The 26,263-nt window shown below is 48.3% G+C and overlaps 8 non-coding genes across 8 annotated transcripts; all 8 read left to right on the top strand.

Moving 5' to 3' along the window:
• The first annotated feature begins 466 nt into the window (after positions 1 to 466).
• Positions 467 to 538, top strand: TRNAP-AGG (transfer RNA proline (anticodon AGG)). Its single transcript has one exon. It is a non-coding gene; the product is annotated as a tRNA-Pro (tRNA).
• A 388-nt stretch (positions 539 to 926) lies between these two features.
• Positions 927 to 999, top strand: TRNAV-CAC (transfer RNA valine (anticodon CAC)). The gene has a single exon. It is a non-coding gene; the product is annotated as a tRNA-Val (tRNA).
• A 7,096-nt stretch (positions 1,000 to 8,095) lies between these two features.
• On the top strand, positions 8,096 to 8,168 carry TRNAV-CAC (transfer RNA valine (anticodon CAC)). The gene has a single exon. It is a non-coding gene; the product is annotated as a tRNA-Val (tRNA).
• A 7,789-nt stretch (positions 8,169 to 15,957) lies between these two features.
• On the top strand, positions 15,958 to 16,069 carry TRNAL-CAA (transfer RNA leucine (anticodon CAA)). The gene is made up of 2 exons: positions 15,958 to 15,995; positions 16,024 to 16,069. It is a non-coding gene; the product is annotated as a tRNA-Leu (tRNA).
• A 2,643-nt stretch (positions 16,070 to 18,712) lies between these two features.
• On the top strand, positions 18,713 to 18,784 carry TRNAP-AGG (transfer RNA proline (anticodon AGG)). Its single transcript has one exon. It is a non-coding gene; the product is annotated as a tRNA-Pro (tRNA).
• Positions 18,785 to 19,546: 762 nt separating this feature from the next.
• TRNAF-AAA (transfer RNA phenylalanine (anticodon AAA)) lies at positions 19,547 to 19,658 on the top strand. Its single transcript has 2 exons — positions 19,547 to 19,584; positions 19,613 to 19,658. It is a non-coding gene; the product is annotated as a tRNA-Phe (tRNA).
• Positions 19,659 to 22,749: 3,091 nt separating this feature from the next.
• TRNAV-CAC (transfer RNA valine (anticodon CAC)) lies at positions 22,750 to 22,822 on the top strand. The gene has a single exon. It is a non-coding gene; the product is annotated as a tRNA-Val (tRNA).
• A 309-nt stretch (positions 22,823 to 23,131) lies between these two features.
• Positions 23,132 to 23,243, top strand: TRNAL-CAA (transfer RNA leucine (anticodon CAA)). Its single transcript has 2 exons — positions 23,132 to 23,169; positions 23,198 to 23,243. It is a non-coding gene; the product is annotated as a tRNA-Leu (tRNA).
• The last annotated feature ends 3,020 nt before the right edge of the window (positions 23,244 to 26,263 follow it).

The raw sequence follows: 26,263 nt of genomic DNA, 5'->3' as shown, positions 1-26,263 counted from the left end.
GCACACATAGAAGTAAGAGCAAATCACCATTGAAGATTTTTTTTTTGGGCAGGAAGGTGTCCCTTCCTGCACAAAAAAATTTCCACCTCAACGCAGTCATCCTTGTACCATGGTGCAAGAACGGCTGCATTGGCACTCAGCAGCTAATTTAGAGCTGGCGCAGGGGGAAGCACAGGGGTGCGCTGTATTCTACTAAATACGGCGCTTCCCTGCATTTTGAAAATGACGGCGCGTGGGGCTTGCAAATTTGGCACAGCGTCGCGCTTAGTCATTTTCTTGTAAATCTGGGCCAAAATGTCTAAAGGATAGAGGCTTTTTATGTCATGTTCGATGAAGACCATGCAAATGACTCTAGTCGTACTGCAGAAGAGAGCACCATGTGCAGTTTCTTGCTTTGGGATGTAGTCTCCCACTCTCTGTCACCAAACCTCTGAGCAGGGTCGGAGCCGTTGCATTTCTGTGCCCAGGCTCGTTGGTCTAGGGGTATGATTCTCGCTTAGGGTGCGAGAGGTCCCGGGTTCAAATCCCGGACGAGCCCATTTTAGCGGAAAACAATCAAATCCTGCTCAAAATACACAACCCCTCAACATTTCTCATTCCACTCGAAGCATTGTTGCGCAAAACATATTTTTTGCCTCAGGCGAAAAATGGATTACAATGCCTTGGCTTCCTTCCTGCTTGCTCTCAGTGCGCCCTGTGTGATGATTTCACAGGCTCTCCTTCCTGGCATTTAGGCATCAGATATTTGTCTGTCTCTGCCCGCAGCTGTGGGATTTTTCAGGACGTCTGAGTGTATGCATGCTGGCTGACACCGCTGCAATTTTCACACTTACCCCTCGCATTCCGAGCAACTGCTGATAAAGTATAGAGGAAATCGTGCAAACATATGAGGGGAACTGTGCTCCTTCAGTCCAAACAGCAAGCTTGTTTCTGTAGTGTAGTGGTTATCACGTTCGCCTCACACGAGAAAGGTCCCCGGTTCGAGACCGGGCAGAAACACTTGGAAGCAGCAGCTTTTGTGTTTGCTCCCTAAAACCTCAGTCTCTCTCAATGCACACTTAGACAGAAATGACCTTTAAAAACTTGTGACCTGTCTAAAACGTGCTTTACTATTGCAGGATGCTAAAAAGTTATCTGCATCCCTCGGTGGTCGTGCATGTGCATTGTTTCTTGTTCTGTTTTTTTTTCTTTTATCTTGGCCATGTTATATTGTGGGGCCTTTAAAGCTGTGACTTTGATAGGAACATTGCAAGCGGCAAAATCAACAAGTGCAGACTGAAGAGTCCGACCTGCATACTGTTTTGCCTGTCAGGTTGGCCGAGTGGTCTAAGGCCCCAGACTCAAGAGAGCTGGATCTTCAGTGAAGCTGAGCCTTCTGGTCTCTTCATGGAGGCGTGGGTTCAAATCCCATTTCTGACAGGTGTATTTTCTTCCCTTAAATCTTGCTCTGCTTGCAGAGCCAGCTCCTCAGACCACTATCTTTGGAAGCTGCTGTGGCATGTGAGGAGAAATCCACCAACCCATCGGCTGGGCCCTCAATCAAAATTCTGTGTATTACTGGAAGGGGCGTCTCAGGCACACCTTCTGTTAGAGCTGCACTTTATGACAGTAACTACCATGCTGGTTTCTACTTAAGCAGTTGATTCTATCGTTTGAAGTGAGGCTCTCCTGCCACCTTTTGGGCAAAGAAGACACTGCCTCTGCAACAACACAGGCAGACAAGCTCAAACTAGGTTTCTTGGTAAGGTGGGCGGAGCATATTGGCAATGGTGCCTCTTCGTGACTTGCAATTTACATGAAGAAGACAGAGAGGCAGCTGGGAGTAGGCAGTACCCATGAACCCCTGAACACTGTCTTGCGACTAGCACACAATTCTGAAATGAGGCGGGGGAAAGGAGGTGATTTCCCCATCAAGGGCCATTCCGGGAAATCAGCCACCCTGCGTCTCCCAGGTGAGTGTTTCAGGCCTATGAGCCACTAATATAAATCTCGCCTGATCAAGCCTGATCGAGCGCTGATCGAGCAAGTGTGCTTGAATCCAAGAGGCATGCTCCTCTGGCTCAAGAGCTAGCAGGCCCTTCAGTGCTTCTGGTTGGGAAGTCTAAGGTGCAAGGGTCAATGACTTGCAGCGGGTTACAACTACCAGAAAGGGTCTGCTTTTCACATCAGTGCCCTAGTTCAGCTCACTGGCACAGGGCATTTTGACTACCTCTTGCCTTGCTAGAGACAAACAAAAAATCCTTGACAGAAAACATCAATTGCTATGGCACGCTTAGAGAGAGAGAGCCTCCAAATGGCCCTGCTTTTCGGAAAGACGCTTCAGAAGATGTTTCAAATGACTATGCAGCGGCAGTCTAGTTGGTATAGGGGTATGATTCTCGCTTCAGGTGTGAGAGGACCTCTGTTCAAATCCCAGACAAACCCCTACCTTTATAGGTTCAGTCTGTGTTTTAAACAGGAGTATTTCTGCTTTTCACTCTTGTAAGATGTCATGTTGCAATGCAATACATGCTTTATACTGGCGTCGAGACGGTTTAGCATCATGAAGGTATGCAAGATTTCTTTGCAACTGCTTTTCTGTGCTGGAGCAGCAGTGCTCGTAGGAACATTAAATGCACAGTGCTTCTTCATGGTAATTTCGGGTCCAGTTCTGAAATCACCTCTTGGAATGAAAGTGATCCCAGTTCCTTTCTTCGAAGGGAAGAGATCGTGTTCCCGAAGGCTCAGCTTTGAGCGTCATGAACATTGGCCCTCATCCTTGCATCCCAGTCCAATGCATAGCCCCATAAAGCAAGCAGGTGTGTCTGTTTCCATAGTGTGGTGGTTCCAGTACAATGCATAGCCACATGAAGCAAGCCGGCAAGTGTGTGTGTTTGTGTAGTGTAGTGGTTATCATGCGCACCTCACATGCGAAAGGTCCCTGGTTCGAGTCGCTGGGCTTTTTCACAGTACTTGCATTTCCTGCCTCACCTGACAGGCAAGCTGAGATAAAAGAGACTGTGTCTATCCCACACCATCGTGAGGTACTATGCTCCTGGGGCATCTGTCACAGCTCACCAAGAGGAGTTGCGCCAGCTTATGGCAGTCAGTTGCTCACTGTTTGACCTTTGCAATGAAGCCTGAGCCTACAGCATTCAAGCCAGCCAAGGAAGGAAGGTACGAGAGCGAAAATAGCTTTCCTGCCCTCACCAAGAACACACACCTTGAGCAAATAAAGTGCCAGACTTACAAGGCCCTATCGCCACCGGAGCATCACTTTTAGTGACGCCCCGGTGGCACTATGCATTGCGCGGTATTTACAAGATGGCGTTCAGCCACTTTTTGTGGCTTAACACCACCTTGTAAATACGGCCCCTTAGCACGCAGCGCGTTCCCTGGAAGGGGCGTGCAATGGGTGTTGTTGGGAGTGTGCCACAGCAACACCATAGCATTTTGATGCTGCTCCAGATTTAGGAGTTGGCGTAAATCTGCGACAGCGCCAAAATCCAACGCCATCCCAGGGGTGTCGTTAGAGTGGCGCACTGAGGAGAAATGTTTTCATTTCTCCTTGTTTTTGCTCTTTCTATGTGTGATGCATTCTGCAGCACACATAGAAGTAAGAGCAAATCACCATTGAAGATTTTTTTTTTGGGCAGGAAGGTGTCCCTTCCTGCACAAAAACAATTTCCCCCTCAACGCAGTCATCCTTGTACCATGGTGCAAGAACGGCTGCATTGGCGCTCAGCAGCTAATTTAGAGCTGGCGCAGGGGGAAGCACAAGGGTGCGCTGTATTCTACTAAATACGGCGCTTCCCTTTTTTTTTAAAATGACGGCGCGTGGGGCTTGCAAATTTGGCACAGCGTCGCGCTTAGTCGTTTTCTTGTAAATCTGGGCCAAAATGTCTAAAGGATAGAGGCTTTTTATGTCATGTTCGATGAAGACCATGCAAATGACTCTAGTCGTACTGCAGAAGAGAGCACCATGTGCAGTTTCTTGCTTTGGGATGTAGTCTCCCACTCTCTGTCACCAAACCTCCGAGCAGGGTCGGAGCCGTTGCATTTCTGTGCCCAGGCTCGTTGGTCTAGGGGTATGATTCTCCCTTAGGGTGCGAGGGGTCCCAGGTTCAAATCCCGGACGAGCCCATTTTAGCGGAAAACAATCAAATCCTGCTCAAAATACACAACCCCTCAACATTTCTCATTCCACTCGAAGCATTGTTGCGCAAAACATATTTTTTGCCTCAGGAGAAAAATGGATTACAATGCCTTGGCTTCCTTCCTGCTTGCTCTCAGTGCGCCCTGTGTGATGATTTCACAGGCTCTCCTTCCTGGCATTTAGGCATCAGATATTTGTCTGTCTCTGCCCGCAGCTGTGGGATTTTTCAGGACGTCTGAGTGTATGCATGCTGGCTGACACCGCTGCAATTTTCACACTTACCCCTCGCATTCCAAGCAACTGCTGATAAAGTATAGAGGAAATCATGCAAACATATGAGGGGAACTGTGCTCCTTCAGTCAAACCAGCAAGCTTGTTTCTGTAGTGTAGTGGTTATCACGTTTGCCTCACACGCGAAAGGTCCCCGGTTCGAAACCGTGCCGAAACACTTGGAAGCAGCAGCTTTTGTGTTTGCTCCCTAAAACCTCAGTCTCTCTCAATGCACACTTAGACAGAAATGACCTTTAAAAACTTGTGACCTGTGTAAAACGTGCTTTACTATTGCAGGACACTAAAAAGTTATCTGCATCTCTCGGTGGTCGTGCATGTGCATTGTTTCTTGTTCTGTTTTTTTTTTTTTTTCTTGGCCATGTTATATTGTGGGGCCTTTAAAGCTGTGACTTTGATAGGAACATTGCAAGCGGCAAAATCAACAAGTGCAGACTGAAGAGTCCGACCTACACACTGTTTTGGCTGTCAGGATGGCCGAGTGGTCTAAGGCACCAGACTCAAGAGAGCTTGATCTTCAGTGAAGCTGAGCCTTTTGGTCTCTTCATGGAGGCGTGGGTTCAAATCCCACTTCTGACAGGTGCATTTTCTTCCCTTAAATCTTGCTCTGCTTGCAGAGCCAGCTCCTCACACCACTATCTTTGGAAGCTGCTGTGGCATGTGAGGAGAAATCCACCAACCCATCGGCTGGGTCCTCAATCAAAATTCTGTGTATTACTGGAAGGGGCGTCTCAGGCACACCTTCTGTTAGAGCTGCACTTTATGACAGTAACTACCATGCTGGTTTCTACTTAAGCAGTTGATTCTATCGTTTGAAGTGAGGCTCTCCTGCCACCTTTTGGGCAAAGAAGACACTGCCCCTGCAACAACACAGGCAGACAAGCTCAAACTAGGTTTCTTGGTTAGGTGGGCGGAGCATATTGGCAATGGTGCCTCCTCGTGACTTGCAATTTACATGAAGAAGACAGAGAGGCAGCTGGGAGTAGGCAGTACCCATGAACCCCTGAACACTGTCTTGCGACTAGCACACAATTCTGAAATCAGGCGGGGGAAAGGAGGTGATTTCCCCATCAAGGGCCATTCCGGGAAATCAGCCACCCTGCGTCTCCCAGGTGAGTGTTTCAGGCCTATGAGCCACTAATATAAATCTTGCCTGATCGAGCGCTGATCGAGCGCTGATCGAGCAAGTGTGCTTGAATCCAAGAGGCATGCTCCTCTGGCGCAAGAGCTAGCAGGCCCTTCAGTGCTTCTGGTTGGGAAGTCTAAGGTGCAAGGGTCCATGACTTGCAGCGGGTTACAACTACCATAAAGGGTCTGCTTTTCACATCAGTGCCCTAGTTCAGCTCACTGGCACAGGGCATTTTGACTACCTCTTGCCTTGCTAGAGACAAACAAAAAATCCTTGACAGAAAACATCAATTGCTATGGCACGCTTAGAGAGAGAGAGCCTCCAAATGGCCCTGCTTTTCTGAAAGACGCTTCAGAAGATGTTTCAAATGACTTTGCAGCGGCAGTCTAGTTGGTATAGGGGTATGATTCTCTCTTCGGGTGTGAGAGGACCTCGGTTCAAATCCCAGACAAACCCCTACCTTTATAGGTTCAGTCTGTGTTTTAAACAGGAGTATTTCTGCTTTTCACTCTTGTAAGAAGTCATGTTGCAATGCAATACATGCTTTATACTGGCGTCGAGACGGTTCAGCATCATGAAGGTATGTGAGATTTCTTTGCAACTGCTTTTCTGTGCTGGAGCAGCAGTGCTCGTAGGAACATTAAATGCACAGTGCTTCTCCATGGTAATTTCGGGTCCAGTTCTGAAATCACCTCTTGGAATGAAAGTGATCCCAGTTCCTTTCTTCCAAGGGAAGAGATCGTGTTCCGGAAGGCTCAGCTTTGAGCGTCATGAACATTGGCCCTCATCCTTGCATCCCAGTCCAATGCATAGCCACATAAAGCAAGCAGGTGTGTCTGTTTCCATAGTGTGGTAGTTCCAGTACAATGCATAGCCACATGAAGCAAGCCGGCAAGTGTGTCTGTTTGTGTAGTGTAGTGGTTATCATGCGCACCTCACATGCGAAAGGTCCCTGGTTCGAGTCGCTGGGCTTTTTCACAGTATTTGCATTTCCTGCCTCACCTGACAGGCAAGCTGAGATAAAAGAGACTGTGTCTATCCCTCACCATCGTGAGGTACTACGCTCCTGGGGCATCTGTCACAGCTCACCAAGAGGAGATGCGCCAGCTTACGGCAGTCAGTTGCTCACTGTTTGACCTTTGCAATGAAGCCTGAGCCTACAGCATTCAAGCCAGCCAAGGAAGGAAGGTACGAGAGCGAAAATAGCTTTCCTGCCCTAACCAAGAACACACACCTTGAGCAAATAAAGTGCCAGACTTACAAGGCCCTATCGCCACCGGAGCATCACTTTTAGAGACGCCCCGGTGGCACTATGCACTGCGCGGTATTTACAAGATGGCGCTCAGCCACTTTTTGTGGCTTAACACCACCTTGTAAATACGGCCCCTTAGCACGCAGCGCGTTCCCTGGAAGGGGCGTGCAATGGGTGTTGTTGGGAGTGTGCCACAGCAACACCATAGCATTTTGATGCTGCTCCAGATTTAGGAGTTGGCGTAAATCTGCGTCAGCGCCAAAATCCAATGCCATCCCAGGGGTGTTGTTAGAGTGGCGCACTGAGGAGAAATGTTTTCATTTCTCCTTGTTTTTGCTCTTTCTATGTGTGATGCATTCTGCAGCACACATAGAAGTAAGAGCAAATCACCACTGAAGATTTTTTTTTGGGGCAGGAAGGTGTCCCTTCCTGCACAAAAACAATTTCCCCCTCAACGCAGTCATCCTTGTACCATGGTGCAAGAACGGCTGCATTGGCGCTCAGCAGCTAATTTAGAGCTGGCGCAGGGGGAAGCACAGGGGTGCGCTGTATTCTACTAAATACGGCGCTTCCCTGCATTTTGAAAATGACGGCGCGTGGGGCTTGCAAATTTGGCACAGCGTCGCGCTTAGTCATTTTCTTGTAAATCTGGGCCAAAATGTCTAAAGGATAGAGGCTTTTTATGTCATGTTCGATGAAGACCATGCAAATGACTCTAGTCGTACTGCAGAAGAGAGCACCATGTGCAGTTTCTTGCTTTGGGATGTAGTCTCCCACTCACTGTCACTAAAACCTCCGAGCAGGGTCGGAGCCGTTGCATTTCTGTGCCCAGGCTCGTTGGTCCAGGGGTATGATTCTCGCTTAGGGTGCGAGAGGTCCAGGGTTCAAATCCCGGACGAGCCCATTTTTGCGGAAAACAATCAAATCCTGCTCAAAATACACAACCCCTCAACATTTCTCATTCCACTCGAAGCATTGTTGCGCAAAACATATTTTTTGCCTCAGGCGAAAAATGGATTACAATGCCTTGGCTTCCTTCCTGCTTGCTCTCAGTGCGCCCTGTGTGATGATTTCACAGGCTCTCCTTCCTGGCATTTAGGCATCAGATATTTGTCTGTCTCTGCCCGCAGCTGTGGGATTTTTCAGGACGTCTGAGTGTATGCATGCTGGCTGACACCGCTGCAATTTTCACACTTACCCCTCGCATTCCGAGCAACTGCTGATAAAGTATAGAGGAAATCGTGCAAACATATGAGGGGAACTGTGCTCCTTCAGTCAAACCAGCAAGCTTGTTTCTGTAGTGTAGTGGTTATCACGTTTGCCTCACACGCGAAAGGTCCCCGGTTCGAGACCGGGCAGAAACACTTGGAAGCAGCAGCTTTTGTGCTTGCTCCCTAAAACCTCAGTCTCTCTCAATGCACACTTAGACAGAAATGACCTTTTAAAAACTTGTGACCTGTGTAAAACGTGCTTTACTATTGCAGGACGCGGGGGCGTGGCCAAGATGGCGATCGGAGCGGCAGCATAAACTGCAGCTCCGTCACCCAGCCCGCACAATTATCCTGCTGTTGAGCCCCCAGCCCCCCTCCCCCCGTTGCAGGGTGGGGTAACCGCTTGGGGGGCCCCGGAGGACTGTATCGCCGACTGCGACTTTGCAGCCGCCGTATTCCCAGAGGAAAACCTGTGCTCGCTTTCAAGTCCTCGCGGCCCAGCAGATCGAAGCCGCATGCTCGGTTGAACTGGAGCTTCTGCCCAGTCCCCGTCGCTACCACAAAGGTAGGAGCTCGCCGCTGCGCCTCCGCCACGTGCACCGGGGCTGATCGTTAGCCCGCGGAGGGCTCCCCGGCGTGCGCAGGGCCGGCCGAGTCCTCCCGTACACGGCCTTGCTCAATCTCGAGCCGCGCTGGAGCGCGTCTGCTCGTGCCGCTCCTTCCCCTTGCCCAGGCACCCATCGGACGCCCGCGCGTCCCGTAGACTTGTCCCATACCTGGGACCAATTTAAATTAAGCACCGCTGCCGGCCTAAAGAACGGGGAAAAAAAAAAAAAAAAAAAAACGAATGATTTAATCGGACGTCCGCATATTCGGAGGCCGCCATTTTGGGCGATTCAAAACTTTGTGGGGCCGGGATCCTATGGCTCAGGAGTGCCGAACCCATCGACAAAGGAAACCACACTGCTTAAACATCCCCCACAGACGTTTTGTCTCATATCTGGGATTAATTTAAGCCAAGCAATGCTGTCGTCCTGGAAAATTGCTCGCAAAAGGATCCCATAATCGGTGGCCGCCATTTTGGGTGCTTTAACAATTTGTGGGGTCGTGATCCTTCGGCCCAGAAATGACGAACTCGTCGGCAAAGAGCATCACACTGCTTCAGCATCCTCCCCACAAACGCTATGCACGCCTGGTGCACTGTTTGACCATATTTGTGTGATAATATCACCCCAAGCCCCACCGTGACCTCCTATGACACCAAGAAAAACAGAACCAGTAAAGTTGAATCACCCTACACAGGCAGTCCGTGCCCACACCAATTTTACCGCACTCCACTCCTTAGTAGTGAAGGGGTAGCTGCAGTACAAACTGCGTACAGATACCCGCGGCACAAGGGGCGCAGCCAATAACGCAAGGTGAGCCTCTTGGCGACACCCCTCAGATCAAAACTTCATAATACATCAAATATTCCTTTCAAAAACTCAAAAGTTCAGGCACAGACACTGCTCCTATCTAGTCTAAAAGCGCCGAATCCACGCCTCTTCAACAGTGCGGTACCTGGCTGGCACCACTAACTGCGTCCTCCTTAAGCTGTTAGTCAACGCTTCTGGCTGATCCTCCCCAAGTTATTCGTCGGACGTGTGCCCAGATCGGCTGGCTTGCCTCAACATCTGACCAAGCGGCTTTCACTGCAGGGTCTCCAAACCCAATACTAACTCACGGACACTGCTGCAGTCCTCAAATGGTGAAACCAAAGACCACCAGAGCACCTCTCACCAAAATGGATCACACTATAACACCCCCTCCAGAAGCCCACATCACTGCGCAATCAACGTTACAGAAGCTGGAGCTAACTTTATAATCACACACTTCACAATTCGAAAAAATCTTGCAAGCCATTCTAGACACTAAGACCACCTTGGAAGCCAAAATAGGCTCTGTAACAGAAGATCTCAACATCCTTCGCACGGACCAACATGCTTTGGCCGATAGAGTATCCGAACTTGAAAAAGACACGGCGTCCTTACCTGGCTCCATGAAAGACCTGCAAACACAGCTAACGCAGCTGTCAACAGAAGTTGATCTCCTGAAGCGCAGAACGGAAGATGCAGAAGGCAGGTCCCGCCGCAACAACATACGCCTGGTCAGATTCCCCGAACGCACAGAGGGCTTAAGCGCGGAACTGTTCATTGAACAATGGCTCATAGACACAATCTTTAAAAACAATATCCCGAAGTTCTTCTCGGTTGAAAGAGCACATAGGATCCCAGGCAGACCTCCAGCACCCGGCTCACAGCCACGTCCTCTTATAATAAGACTCCTCAACTACCGAGACAGAGACCTTATCCTCCAACTATTTCGGAAATTAGGTCCAGTGTGCTACGAAAATGCTACGATAACAGCCTACCCGGACTTTACAGCAGAAGTGCAAAAAAAACGCAACTCCTTCTATCGTGTTAAAACATGCCTCCGCAAACACGATATCAAATATTCACTGATGTTCCCAGCCAGACTTCGAGTACAGGATGACTCTCGCACTTTCTTTTTTACTACCCCAGAAGATGCCTGGACTTGGCTGCATGCTAAAGGCCTGGCGGACCCGCTGGATGCAAGTTCTCAGGATGACACTAGATCTCTCTCTACTCTGAACCGTAAACAACGCAAGAAACAAAGAGCCGGACCCTCACCTGAGCAGGCAAAATCCGAGCGCTCTCAGCTCCTCCGGGCAACATCTAATTTTGTCAACGCTTCTACCATTGTACTACCTTTGCAAACGGAAATCGAACTGGAACAGGATACAAACTCTGACTCAACCGAGTCCACACGTGGTCCTCTCCTTACTCCACGCACGGCGGATGATATCTGCTGAAAGGTCGGACTTGCTTACTTAACGTCTAAAAGTTTTCACCACAGCTTCTTCAATGCTCTTGCGTGCAGTCTTGCAGCCAACGGGTGCCCCCCCCGACTGGTGCGCTTTGATTTCTAAACCATAGGAAACCCGGGCAGGGTAAGTCCGCACTCTTGCACCAACGCTAATTTCCACCCCCCTGCTCCATATGGACAAGTATCTCACACTGGATTTTTCCGGTATCGTTTTCTATATGTTAATGGTTTATTTGTTGTATGTTGTTTTAGTGTGCACCTCTATATTAGGAGTACGGATTTACAGTAGGCGGGTTAAACATAAAAAAAGCGGCAAACACATATGGAACGCTTACTGTAGTAACAAATGTACAGCTGACAGCTTGTTACTTACTGGTCAGCCAATCATAGTGACTGGGTCCCATAACAATGTCAAGATCGGGTTGACAGATAATTATAATTCAGATTATATAATATACAAAAAACAACTATGGCTACTCACAAGCACCAAGGGACCCTGAAATACAAAATACTCACATGGAATGTTAAGGGTATGGCTAATCCTCGAAAACGCCAAAGAATTCATGCTTTTCTTACAAGATATCAAATACACATAGCTCTGCTGCAAGAGACACATTTCACCAAATCCATCCTGGACACTGCGCGTTCAAAATGGAAGGGTCAATTATACGGCACCACTTCTTCGTCCTTTGCTCGCGGAGTAGCCATCTGGATAGCACCTAGTGTCCCGTTTGTACTCTCTCGCACACAATGTGATCCAAATGGTAGATATGTAATACTTGAAGGCGCCTTAGACGGGTCCCCATTAGCTCTGGTCGCACTATACTCCCCAAACGTGAACCAGCGTGACTTCTTGTCCACGCTCACTACTGGCAACCTTAGCGACCCCACACTGGAATGCATATGGGGGGGTGATTTCAATAGTGTCCTGGACACTCAAATGGACCGCTCATTTCCCCCACTTATTGCAGCCCCCGCTAATCGCGCCTCAGAGACTTTGGCGCCGTGGGCATCAAACAATGGACTAAGAGATATATGGAGGGTGCACCACCCCACTCACCGTGAATATTCTTACTTCTCCCCAGTACATAAACTGCATACTAGGATAGATATATTCTTTGTATCCACCACTATTAATCATAAAATGTGCTTATCTGAATATTTGGCACGCACAATATCAGACCACAACCCATTATGCCTGACATTGACATGGGGACACATGCACACTCGGATACCAACATGGCGTCTGCAACCAGAAGCCCTCCTAGATCCTCCTTTTCAACAAGATATCTCCAAAAGTTTAACTGATTACTTCCTATCAAATAAAAACACAACCTCATCTCGTGCCATAGAATGGGACGCTCATAAAGTGGTGATAAGGGGTCATTGCCTTTCGGCTACGGTAGGGGTCAGGAAGGTACTCATTAAGGAATTACAAGACTTAGAAACAAAGCTCCGAAGCGCAGAGAATGCAAACGATAACACCGAACCCGCACTGGCAACACTACACCTGCTTAGGTCTACTCACAAGGAGACAGACAATAGATTGAGTAAACATGATTATAGACACTATATGACCAGACAACACGCTGAAGGTGACAGATCTGGTAGATTATTAGCTTGGCTGACTCGGCAGCCATCACAATCAACACCCATTGGCGCAATACGCGTAAACTCTGACACCATCGTTAATACCCAAGCAGGCATAAACGACGCCTTCTTCACATATTATCGCACCCTCTATACACCCCCTCCACAACCTCCAGAGCAACATCTTATTGACACACTATACCTGGTCCCCCAAAATCAACCTATCCTTGACAACTCCGCCACCCTAGACGGCCCTATCACTATTGAAGAACTGCGGCTTGCACTATCACAAATGGCACGTAATAAAACACCCGGGTCAGATGGCCTACCGATAGAATATTACAATTCCCACTCCGCCCTCTTACTACACCCACTTACAGAAGTACTCAATGAAGCACATCGTAAATTACAACTACCGGACTCAATGTGCGAAGCATTGATAGTGGTTCTTCCAAAAATGGGTCGTGACCCTCTAGATGTCAAATCATACAGGCCGCTCTCTTTGCTAAACACAGACTGCAAATTATTAGGAAAAGCACTCGCAAACAGGCTCCTCCCCTACTTACCGTCTTTAATACACCATGATCAATCAGGCTTCATTCCTGGCAGAAGCACTTTCCTGAACATTAGGAGACTCTTACATATAATACACAGCAATGCAAACTCAGAAGCAGTGGCTCTTTCCCTAGATATAGAAAAAGCATTTGATACACTCAGCTGGAATTATCTTTTACACACACTCAAAGCATTTGGTTTCGGCACTGGTTTTATTAACTGGATCAAAACGCTTTACTCCAGGCCCACTGCCCGTGTCAAAAATGGACGAGTCATCTCTGAAGCATTCCCCATAGGCAGGGGCACTAGACAAGGCTGCCCATTATCCCCATTGCTGTTCGCTATTGCCATGGAGCCACTTGCGATTAAACTACGGAGCTACGCACATATATGGGGCATCCCGGAGTCTAATACCCACCACATCGTATCTTTGTATGCAGATGATGCCTTAATATATCTGCGTGACCATTCGGCCCACATGACGGAGGTATTGCAGTTGCTAGACTCCTTCGCCATCGCCTCTGGACTGCACGTCAACTGGTCCAAATCAAGCATATTCCCCATTTCTCCATCCCCGGTAGCTCACCATACGACACTACTGCAATATAAATTACCCTGGTCGTATATAACCTTTAAATATCTGGGAGTGCAGATCTATCACTCCATTATAGATCTAAAAGAAGGAAACATAGATAGGGTCCTTGCCTCTGTTCGTGGCTCAATATCCTTCTGGAGCTCACTCCCTCTGTCACCAATGGGCCGGGTGGCGATAGCCAAGATGCTCATCCTTCCAAGGTTTTTGTATTACTTTACAGCCCTCCCGCTGTGCTTGCCACGTTCCTTTTTTAATAAGCTACAATCAATGCTAACTGATTTACTCTGGGGTAAGGATAGACGCAGAGTGGCGTTGTTAATAACACAACACCCGCAGGAGATGGGTGGACTGGGAATGCCTAACTTCGAAAGATATTACGCAGCCGCTCAATTATCTTGGCTGTCCACATGGTTACGTGACACCCCTTCGGTTGAAAGCAAGATGTTACAGACACATACAGCACCACAGGGGCTGCTGCTCTCGATACTAACTAACGCTCCTCACACGCTTCCCAGACTAATATTACTAGAGGCAGCCCGATTCTGCTGGCGCAGATATGTCCAAAATAAGACCACATCTCTCCCCTATTCGCCCCTGTTGCCACTGCTTCAATTGCCGGGTACCCAAACCCTGTCACTACACCACGATACACGAGAAATGAATAGGCTCCAAATAGGTGATTTATACTCTAGCTCCGCGATGCATACGTTCGCGGAACTGGTGACTGCAGGCATTATGCAAAATGGGGCCTTTCTAACATTTAATGCTATAAAGCTACTGCTCAACAACATCTGGGGCGTAGGAGACTCAGAACCTCCCGAATCCTCACTGCTCACCATTATCCTAACTATTGGCAGCTCAAAGGGCATTATTACCACACTATATAAAGCATTGCTTGAGGCAATATGCACAACACTGCCACATGCGAAAGCGCGTTGGGACTCTGTCCTTTCTACCCCATTACCACAGAAGACCTGGGTTACTGCCCTTGCAACAATCAAATCAATATCCCGTAACCCTCGCCTACGTTACACCCAATTTAATTATCTTCACCAATCATATCTATCACCAGCTCGCATCCAAAAAATCTACCCCAATACAACACCAACGTGTCCCAGATGCGCTACACCAGCAGCTGACTTCTATCATATGGTTTGGAGTTGCCATCCCATAAACTTGGCCTGGCAACGAGTGACGGAGATCACAGCAGAGATCTCATCTCACACCCTGGTACCCACACCTGACTCCTGTTTACTCGGCATACGTCATCGTGTCAAAAAAGATAAACATACGCACAGGTTTATAGACCTGGCATTTGTGGTGTATAAACGTTTGATAGCAACACATTGGAAAGCCCCACATACCCCCTCCCACGCGACATGGCTACGGGAGTTACATAGCCGATCTCAAGCTGAAGCACAGACGCTGCACTTGCTACAGCACAGAGGTCTCATTCTTTCGGGCCCGGAGATTTGGGACACGTTTGTGGTGGCAATAGAGGCCAGAGATGACATGTACCCCCCGTGAACAGGATACAACATACAAACAACACAGCTTGAGCTGACGCCGTTAATACTTTAGCTACACGGTACCAGTTCTGATTGTCCTTAACTGAACTCATTGCTAATATTCTCCTTCTCTCTCAAATGACACTTCCCAGCTGCACCCATTCACACCCCACGCGCTAACATAGGCATGTAACATACATTTACAACATGTAAAATATTCTTGCCCTTGTATCTGTCAATACCACAGACACTTTTTACACCCTTGAGATGTAATTCACCTCAATTACGGATGCCGTCAGAGTTTGGCCAGACCCCCTTAAGCCGCAATCATTCCCCATAATAGCTCTCACGCTAAATGCCACTGTACCCTCCTTTCACTCTGCCCTTAATTTTCTCGCACTCTTAGGATTGGTTATAAATGTTCTCCCTTTCAGTTATTCTCGTTCCCCTCTTTCTATCCCCCCTTCCCCTCTTCTCTCTTTGACATCTTACGGTGTAGCAATGCTGTGTAAAATTATACAATTGTACAAACGTATTGCAAAATGGCGAACAGCTATTGTATTGTTGTGTGAAGATTGTGTTTAATAAACAGATTTAAAAAAAAAAAAATACTATTGCAGGACGCTAAAAAGTTATCTGCATCCCTCGGTGGTCGTGCATGTGCATTGTTTCTTGTTCTGTTTTTTTTTTTTTTTCTTGGCCATGTTATATTGTGGGGCCTTTAAAGCTGTGACTTTGATAGGAACATTGCAAGCGGCAAAATCAACAAGTGCAGACTGAAGAGTCCGACCTGCAAGCTGTTTTGGCTGTCAGGATGGCCGAGTGGTCTAAGGCGCCAGACTCAAGAGAGCTTGATCTTCAGTGAAGCTGAGACTTCTGGTCTCTTCATGGAGGCGTGGGTTCAAATCCCACTTCTGACAGGTGTATTTTCTTCCCTTAAATCTTGCTCTGCTTGCAGAGCCAGCTCCTCACACCACTATCTTTGGAAGCTGCTGTGGCATGTGAGGAGAAATCCACCAACCCATCGGCTGGGCCCTCAATCAAAATTCTGTGTATTACTGGAAGGGGCGTCTCAGGCACACCTTCTGTTAGAGCTGCACTTTATGACAGTAACTACCATGCTGGTTTCTACTTAAGCAGTTGATTCTATCGTTTGAAGTGAGGCTCTCCTGCCACCTTTTGGGCAAAGAAGACACTGCCCCTGCAACAACACAGGCAGACAAGCTCAAACTAGGTTTCTTGGTTAGGTGGGCGGAGCATATTGGCAATGGTGCCTCCTCGTGACTTGCAATTTACATGAAGAAGACAGAGAGGCAGCTGGGAGTAGGCAGTACCCATGAACCCCTGAACACTGTCTTGCGACTAGCACACAATTCTGAAATGAGGCGGGGGAAAGGAGGTGATTTCCCCATCAAGGGCCATTCTGGGAAATCAGCCACCCTGCGTCTCCCAGGTGAGTGTTTCAGGCCTATGAGCCACTAATATAAATCTTGTCTGATCGAGCGCTGATCAAGCGCCGATCGAGCGCCGATCGAGCAAGTGTGCTTGAATCCAAGAGGCATGCTCCTCTGGCGCAAGAGCTAGCAGGCCCTTCAGTGCTTCTGGGTGGGAAGTCTAAGGTGCAAGGGTCCATGACTTGCAGCGGGTTACAACTACCAGAAAGGGTCTGCTTTTCACATCAGTGCCCTAGTTCAGCTCACTGGCACAGGGCATTTTGACTACCTCTTGCCTTGCTAGACACAAACAAAAAATCCTTGACAGAAAACATCAATTGCTATGGCACGCTTAGAGAGAGAGAGCCTCCAAATGGCCCTGCTTTTCTGAAAGACGCTTCAGAAGATGTTTCAAATGACTATGCAGCAGCAGTCTAGTTGGTATAGGGGTATGATTCTCGCTTTGGGTGTGAGAGGACCTCGGGTCAAATCCCAGACAAACCCCTACCTTTATAGGTTCAGTCTGTGTTTTAAACAGGAGTATTTCTGCTTTTCACTCTTGTAAGATGTCATGTTGCAATGCAATACATTCTTTATACTGGCGTCGAGACGGTTCAGCATCATGAAGGTATGCGAGATTTCTTTGCAACTGCTTTTCTGTGCTGGAGCAGCAGTGCTCGTAGGAACATTAAATGCACAGTGCTTCTCCATGGTAATTTCGGGTCCAGTTCTGAAATCACCTCTTGGAATGAAAGTGATTCCAGTTCCTTTCTTCCAAGGGAAGAGATCGTGTTCCGGAAGGCTCAGCTTTGAGCGTCATGAACATTGGCCCTCATCCTTGCATCCCAGTCCAATGCATAGCCACATAAAGCAAGCAGGTGTGTCTGTTTCCATAGTGTGGTGGTTCCAGTACAATGCATAGCCACATGAAGCAAGCCGGCAAGTGTGTCTGTTTGTGTAGTGTAGTGGTTATCATGCGCACCTCACATGCGAAAGGTCCCTGGTTCGAGTGGCTGGGCTTTTTCACAGTATTTGCATTTCCTGCCTCACCTGACAGGCAAGCTGAGATAAAAGAGACTGTGTCTATCCCTCACCATCGTGAGGTACTACGCTCCTGGGGCATCTGTCACAGCTCACCAAGAGGAGTTGCGCCAGCTTACAGCAGTCAGTTGCTCACTGTTTGACCTTTGCAATGAAGCCTGAGCCTACAGCATTCAAGCCAGCCAAGGAAGGAAGGTACGAGAGCGAAAATAGCTTTCCTGCCCTCACCAAGAACACACACCTTGAGCAAATAAAGTGCCAGACTTACAAGGCCCTATCGCCACCGGAGCATCACTTTTAGTGACGCCCCGGTGGCACTATGCACTGCGCGGTATTTACAAGATGGCGTTCAGCCACTTTTTGTGGCTTAACACCACCTTGTAAATACGGCCCCTTAGCACGCAGCGCGTTCCCTGGAAGGGGCGTGCAATGGGTGTTGTTGGGAGTGTGCCACAGCAACACCTTAGCATTTTGATGCTGCTCCAGATTTAGGAGTTGGCGTAAATCTGCGTCAGCGCCAAAATCCAACGCCATCCCAGGGGTGTCGTTAGAGTGGCGCACTGAGGAGAAATGTTTTCATTTCTCCTTGTTTTTGCTCTTTCTTTGTGTGATGCATTCTGCAGCACACATAGAAGTAAGAGCAAATCACCATTGAAGATTTTTTTTTTGGGCAGGAAGGTGTCCCTTCCTGCACAAAAACAATTTCCCCCTCAACGCAGTCATCCTTGTACCATGGTGCAAGAACGGCTGCATTGGCGCTCAGCAGCTAATTTAGAGCTGGCGCAGGGGGAAGCACAGGGGTGCGCTGTATTCTACTAAATACGGCGCTTCCCTGCATTTTAAAAATGACGGCGCGTGGGGCTTGCAAATTTGGCACAGCGTCGCGCTTAGTCATTTTCTTGTAAATCTGGGCCAAAATGTCTAAAGGATAGAGGCTTTTTATGTCATGTTCGATGAAGACCATGCAAATGACTCTAGTCGTACTGCAGAAGAGAGCACCATGTGCAGTTTCTTGCTTTGGGATGTAGTCTCCCACTCTCTGTCACCAAACCTCCGAGCAGGGTCGGAGCCGTTGCATTTCTGTGCCCAGGCTCGTTGGTCTAGGGGTATGATTCTCGCTTAGGGTGCGAGAGGTCCTGGGTTCAAATCCCGGACGAGCCCGGTTTAGCGGAAAACAATCAAATCCTGCTCAAAATACACAACCCCTCAACATTTCTCATTCCACTCGAAGCATTGTTGCGCAAAACATATTTTTTGCCTCAGGCGAAAAATGGATTACAATGCCTTGGCTTCCTTCCTGCTTGCTCTCAGTGCGCCCTGTGTGATGAGTTCACAGGCTCTCCTTCCTGGCATTTAGGCATCAGATATTTGTCTGTCTCTGTCCGCAGCTGTGGGATTTTTCAGGACGTCTGAGTGTATGCATGCTGGCTGACACCGCTGCAATTTTCACACTTACCCCTCGCATTCCGAGCAACTGCTGATAAAGTATAGAGGAAATCGTGCAAACATATGAGGGGAACTGTGCTCCTTTAGTCAAACCAGCAAGCTTGTTTCTGTAGTGTAGTCACGTTCGCCTCACACGCGAAAGGTCCCCGGTTCGAGACCGGGCAGAAACACTTGGAAGCAGCAGCTTTTGTGTTTGCTCCCTAAAACCTCAGTCTCTCTCAATGCACACTTAGACAGAAATGACCTTTAAAAACTTGTGACCTGTGTAAAACGTGCTTTACTATTGCAGGACGCTAAAAAGTTATCTGCATCCCTCGGTGGTCGTGCATGTGCATTGTTTCTTGTTCTGTTTTTTTTTTTTTTTCTTGGCCATGTTATATTGTGGGGCCTTTAAAGCTGTGACTTTGATAGGAACATTGCAAGCGGTAAAATCAACAAGTGCAGACTGAAGAGTCCGACCTGCACACTGTTTCGGCTGTCAGGATGGCCGAGTGGTCTAAGGCGCCAGACTAAAGAGAGCTTGATCTTCAGTGAAGCTGAGCCTTCTGGTCTCTTCATGGAGGCGTGGGTTCAAATCCCACTTCTGACAGGTGTATTTTCTTCCCTTAAATCTTGCTCTGCTTGCAGAGCCAGCTCCTCACACCACTATCTTTGGAAGCTGCTGTGGCATGTGAGGAGAAATCCACCAACCCATCGGCTGGGCCCTCAATCAAAATTCTGTGTATTACTGGAAGGGGCGTCTCAGGCACACCTTCTGTTAGAGCTGCACTTTATGACAGTAACTACCATGCTGGTTTCTACTTAAGCAGTTGATTCTATCGTTTGAAGTGAGGCTCTCCTGCCACCTTTTTGGCAAAGAAGACACTGCCCCTGCAACAACACAGGCAGACAAGCTCAAACTAGGTTTCTTGGTTAGGTGGGCGGAGCATATTGGCAATGGTGCCTCCTCGTGACTTGCAATTTACATGAAGAAGACAGAGAGGCAGGTGGGAGTAGGCAGTACCCATGAACCCCTGAACACTGTCTTGCGACTAGCACACAATTCTGAAATGAGGCGGGGGAAAGGAGGTGATTTCCCCATCAAGGGCCATTCCGGGAAATCAGCCACCCTGCGTCTCCCAGGTGAGTGTTTCAGGCTTATGAGCCACTAATATAAATCTCGCCTGATCAAGCCTGATCGAGCGCTGATTGAGCAAGTGTGCTTGAATCCAAGAGGCATGCTCCTCTGGCTCAAGAGCTAGCAGGCCCTTCAGTGCTTCTGGTTGGGAAGTCTAAGGTGCAAGGGTCCATGATTTGCAGCGGGTTACAACTACCAGAAAGGGTCTGCTTTTCACATCAGTGCCCTAGTTCAGCTCACTGGCACAGGGCATTTTGACTACCTCTTGCCTTGCTAGAGACAAACAAAAAATCCTTGACAGAAAACATCAATTGCTATGGCACGCTTAGAGAGAGAGAGCCTCCAAATGGCCCTGCTTTTCTGAAAGACGCTTCAGAAGATGTTTCAAATGAGTATGCAGCGGCAGTCTAGTTGGTATAGGGGTATGATTCTCGCTTCGGGTGTGAGAGGACCTCGGTTCAAATCCCAGACAAACCCCTACCTTTATAGGTTCAGTCTGTGTTTTAAACAGGAGTATTTCTGCTTTTCACTCTTGTAAGATGTCATGTTGCAATGCAATACATGCTTTATACTGGCGTCGAGACGGTTTAGCATCATGAAGGTATGAAAGATTTCTTTGCAACTGCTTTTCTGTGCTGGAGCAGCAGTGCTCGTAGGAACATTAAATGTACAGTGCTTCTCCATGGTAATTTCGGGTCCAGATCTGAAATCACCTCTTGGAATGAAAGTGATCCCAGTTCCTTTCTTCCAAGGGAAGAGATCGTGTTCCGGAAGGCTCAGCTTTGAGCGTCATGAACATTGGCCCTCATCCTTGCATCCCAGTCCAATGCATAGCCACATAAAGCAAGCAGGTGTGTCTGTTTCCATAGTGTGGTGGTTCCAGTACAATGCATAGCCACATGAAGCAAGCCGGCAAGTGTGTCTGTTTGTGTAGTGTAGTGGTTATCATGCGCACCTCACATGCGAAAGGTCCCTGGTTCGAGTCGCTGGGCTTTTTCACAGTATTTGCATTTCCTGCCTCACCTGACAGGCAAGCTGAGATAAAAGAGACTGTGTCTATCCCTCACCATCGTGAGGTACTACGCTCCTGGGGCATCTGTCACAGCTCACCAAGAGCAGTTGCGCCAGCTTACGGCAGTCAGTTGCTCACTGTTTGACCTTTGCAATGAAGCCTGAGCCTACAGCATTCAAGCCAGCCAAGGAAGGAAGGTACGAGAGTGAAAATAGCTTTCCTGCCCTCACCAAGAACACACACCTTGAGCAAATAAAGTGCCAGACTTACAAGGCCCTGTCGCCACCGGAGCATCACTTTTAGTGACGCCCCGGTGGCACTATGCACTGCGCGGTATTTACAAGATGGCGTTCAGCCACTTTTTGTGGCTTAACACCACCTTGTAAATACGGCCCCTTAGCACGCAGCACGTTCCCTGGAAGGGGCGTGCAATGGGTGTTGTTGGGAGTGTGCCACAGCAACACCATAGCATTTTGATGCTGCTCCAGATTTAGGAGTTGGCGTAAATCTGCATCAGCGCCAAAATCCAACGCCATCCCAGGGGTGTCGTTAGAGTGGCGCACTGAGGAGAAAAGTTTTCATTTCTCCTTGTTTTTGCTCTTTCTATGTGTGATGCATTCTGCAGCACACATAGAAGTAAGAGCAAATCACCATTGAAGATTTTTTTTTTGGGCAGGAAGGTGTCCCTTCCTGCACAAAAACAATTTCCCCCTCAACGCAGTCATCCTTGTACCATGGTGCAAGAACGGCTGCATTGGCGCTCAGCAGCTAATTTGGAGCTGGCGCAGGGGGAAGCACAGGGGTGCGCTGTATTCTACTAAATACGGCGCTTCCCTGCATTTTGAAAATGACGGCGCGTGGGGCTTGCAAATTTGGCACAGCGTCGCGCTTAGTCATTTTCTTGTAAATCTGGGCCAAAATGTCTAAAGGATAGAGGCTTTTTATGTCATGTTCGATGAAGACCATGCAAATGACTCTAGTCATACTGCAGAAGAGAGCACCATGTGCAGTTTCTTGCTTTGGGATGTAGTCTCCCACTCTCTGTCACCAAACCTCCGAGCAGGGTCGGAGCCGTTGCATTTCTGTGCCCAGGCTTGTTGGTCTAGGGGTATGATTCTCGCTTAGGGTGCGAGAGGTCCCGGGTTCAAATCCCGAACGAGCCCATTTTAGTGGAAAACAATAAAATCCTGCTCAAAATACACAACCCCTCAACATTTCTCATTCCACTCGAAGCATTGTTGCGCAAAACATATTTTTTGCCTCAGGCGAAAAATGGATTACAATGCCTTGGCTTCCTTCCTGCTTGCTCTCAGTGCGCCCTGTGTGATATTTTCACAGGCTCTCCTTCCTGGCATTTAGGCATCAGATATTTGTCTGTCTCTGCCCGCAGCTGTGGGATTTTTCAGGACGTCTGAGTGTATGCATGCTGGCTGACACCGCTGCAATTTTCACACTTACCCCTCGCATTCCGAGCAACTGCTGATAAAGTATAGAGGAAATCGTGCAAACATATGAGGGGAACTGTTCTCCTTCAGTCAAGCCAGCAAGCTTGTTTCTGTAGTGTAGTGGTTATCACGTTTGCTTCACACGCGAAAGGTCCCCGGTTCGAGACCGGGCAGAAACACTTGGAAGCAGCAGCTTTTGTGTTTGCTCCCTAAAACCTCAGTATCTCTCAATGCACACTTAGACAGAAATGACCTTTAAAAACTTGTGACCTGTGTAAAACGTGCTTTACTATTGCAGGACGCTAAAAAGTTATCTGCACCCCTCGGTGGTCGTGCATGTGCATTGTTTCTTGTTCTGTTTTTTTTTTTTTTTTTCTTGGCCATGTTATATTGTGGGGCCTTTAAAGCTGTGACTTTGATAGGAACATTGCAAGCGGCAAAATCAACAAGTGGAGACTGAAGAGTCCGACCTGCACATTGTTTTGGCTGTCAGGATGGCCGAGTGGTCTAAGGCGCCAGACTCAAGAGAGCTTGATCTTCAGTGAAGCTGAGCCTTCTGGTCTCCTCATGGAGGCGTGGGTTCAAATCCCACTTCTGACAGGTGTATTTTCTTCCCTTAAATCTTGCTCTGCTTGCAGAGCCAGCTCCTCACACCACTATCTTTGGAAGCTGCTGTGGCATGTGAGGAGAAATCCACCAACCCATCGGCTGGGCCCTCAATCAAAATTCTGTGTATTACTGGAAGGGGCGTCTCAGGCACACCTTCTGTTAGAGCTGCACTTTATGACAGTAACTACCATGCTGGTTTCTACTAAGCAGTTGATTCTATCGTTTGAAGTGAGGCTCTCCTGCCACCTTTTGGGCAAAGAAGACACTGCCCCTGCAACAACACAGGCAGACAAGCTCAAACTAGGTTTCTTGGTTAAGTGGGCGGAGCATATTGGCAATGGTGCCTCCTCGTGACTTGCAATTTACATGAAGAAGACAGAGAGGCAGCTGGGAGTAGGCAGTACCCATGAACCCCTGAACACTGTCTTGCGACTAGCACACAATTCTGAAATGAGGCGGGGGAAAGGAGGTGATTTCCCCATCAAGGGCCATTCTGGGAAATCAGCCACCCTGCGTCTCCCAGGTGAGTGTTTCAGGCCTATGAGCCACTAATATAAATCTTGCCTGATCGAGCGCTGATTGAGCGCTGATTGAGCAAGTGTGCTTGAATCCAAGAGGCATGCTCCTCTGGCGCAAGAGCTAGCAGGCCCTTCAGTGCTTCTGGTTGGGAAGTCTAAGGTGCAAGGGTCCATGACTTGCAGCGGGTTACAACTACCAGAAAGGGTCTGCTTTTCACATCAGTGCCCTAGTTCAGCTCACTGGCACAGGGCATTTTGACTACCTCTTGCCTTGCTAGAGATAAACAAAAAATCCTTGACAGAAAACATCAATTGCTATGGCACGCTTAGAGAGAGAGAGCCTCCAAATGGCCCTGCTTTTCTGAAAGACGCTTCAGAAGATGTTTCAAATGACTATGCAGCGGCAGTCTAGTTGGTATAGGGGTATGATTCTCGCTTCGGGTGTGAGAGGACCTCGGTTCAAATCCCATACAAACCCCTACCTTTATAGGTTCAGTCTGTGTTTTAAACAGGAGTATTTCTGCTTTTCACTCTTGTAAGATGTCATGTTGCAATGCAATACATGCTTTATACTGGCGTTGAGACGGTTCAGCATCATGAAGGTATGCGAGATTTCTTTGCAACTGCTTTTCTGTGCTGGAGCAGCAGTGCTCGTAGGAACATTAAATGCACAGTGCTTCTCCATGGTAATTTCGGGTCCAGTTCTGAAATCACCTCTTGGAATGAAAGTGATCCCAGTTCCTATCTTCCAAGGGAAGAGATCGTGTTCCGGAAGGCTCAGCTTTGAGCGTCATGAACATTGGCCCTCATCCTTGCATCCCAGTCCAATGCATAGCCACATAAAGCAAGCAGGTGTGTCTGTTTCCATAGTGTGGTGGTTCCAGTACAATGCATAGCCACATGAAGCAAGCCGGCAAGTGTGTCTGTTTGTGTAGTGTAGTGGTTATCATGCGCACCTCACATGCGAAAGGTCCCTGGTTCGAGTCGCTGGGCTTTTTCACAGTATTTGCATTTCCTGCCTCACCTGACAGGCAAGCTGAGATAAAAGAGACTGTGTCTATCCCTCACCATCGTGAGGTACTACGCTCCTGGGGCATCTGTCACAGCTCACCAAGAGGAGTTGCGCCAGCTTACGGCAGTCAGTTGCTCACTGTTTGACCTTTGCAATGAAGCCTGAGCCTACAGCATTCAAGCCAGCCAAGGAAGGAAGGTACGAGAGCGAAAATAGCTTTCCTGCCCTCACCAAGAACACACACCTTGAGCAAATAAAGTGCCAGACTTACAAGGCCCTGTCGCCACCGGAGCATCACTTTTAGTGACGCCCCGGTGGCACTATGCACTGCGCGGTATTTACAAGATGGCGTTCAGCCACTTTTTGTGGCTTAACACCATCTTGTAAATACGGCCCCTTAGCACGCAGCGCGTTCCCTGGAAGGGGCGTGCAATGGGTGTTGTTGGGAGTGTGCCACAGCAACACCATAGCATTTTGATGCTGCTCCAGATTTAGGAGTTGGCGTAAATCTGCGTCAGCGCCAAAATCCAACGCCATCCCAGGGGTGTCGTTAGAGTGGCGCACTGAGGAGAAATGTTTTCATTTCTCCTTGTTTTTGCTCTTTCTATGTGTGATGCATTCTGCAGCACACATAGAAGTAAGAGCAAATCACCATTGAAGATTTTTTTTTTGGGCAGGAAGGTGTCCCTTCCTGCACAAAAACAATTTCCCCCTCAACGCAGTCATCCTTGTACCATGGTGCAAGAACGGCTGCATTGGCGCTCAGCAGCTAATTTAGAGCTGGCGCAGGGGGAAGCACATGGGTGCGCTGTATTCTACTAAATACGGCGCTTCCCTGCATTTTGAAAATGACGGCGCGTGGGGCTTGCAAATTTGGCACAGCGTCGCGCTTAGTCATTTTCTTGTAAATCTGGGCCAAAATGTCTAAAGGATAGAGGCTTTTTATGTCATGTTCGATGAAGACCATGCAAATGACTCTAGTCGTACTGCAGAAGAGAGCACCATGTGCAGTTTCTTGCTTTGGGATGTAGTCTCCCACTCTCTGTCACCAAATCTCCGAGCAGGGTCGGAGCCGTTGCATTTCTGTGCCCAAGCTTGTTGGTCTAGGGGTATGATTCTCGCTTAGGGTGCGAGAGGTCCCGGGTTCAAATCACGGACGAGCCCATTTTAGCGGAAAACAATCAAATCCTGCTCAAAATACACAACCCCTCAACATTTCTCATTCCACTCGAAGCATTGTTGCGCAAAACATATTTTTTGCCTCAGGCGAAAAATGGATTACAATGCCTTGGCTTCCTTCCTGCTTGCTCTCAGTGCGCCCTGTGTGATGATTTCACAGGCTCTCCTTCCTGGCATTTAGGCATCAGATATTTGTCTGTCTCTGCCCGCAGCTGTGGGATTTTTCAGGACGTCTGAGTGTATGCATGCTGGCTGACACCGCTGCAATTTTCACACTTACCCCTCGCATTCCGAGCAACTGC

The sequence above is a fragment of the Pleurodeles waltl genome, unplaced genomic scaffold, assembly GCF_031143425.1.
Source record: "Pleurodeles waltl isolate 20211129_DDA unplaced genomic scaffold, aPleWal1.hap1.20221129 scaffold_72, whole genome shotgun sequence".
Lineage (NCBI taxonomy): Eukaryota > Metazoa > Chordata > Amphibia > Caudata > Salamandridae > Pleurodeles > Pleurodeles waltl.
Note: the sequence above shows the minus strand (reverse complement) of the source record. Positions and strands in the feature narration are given on the sequence as shown.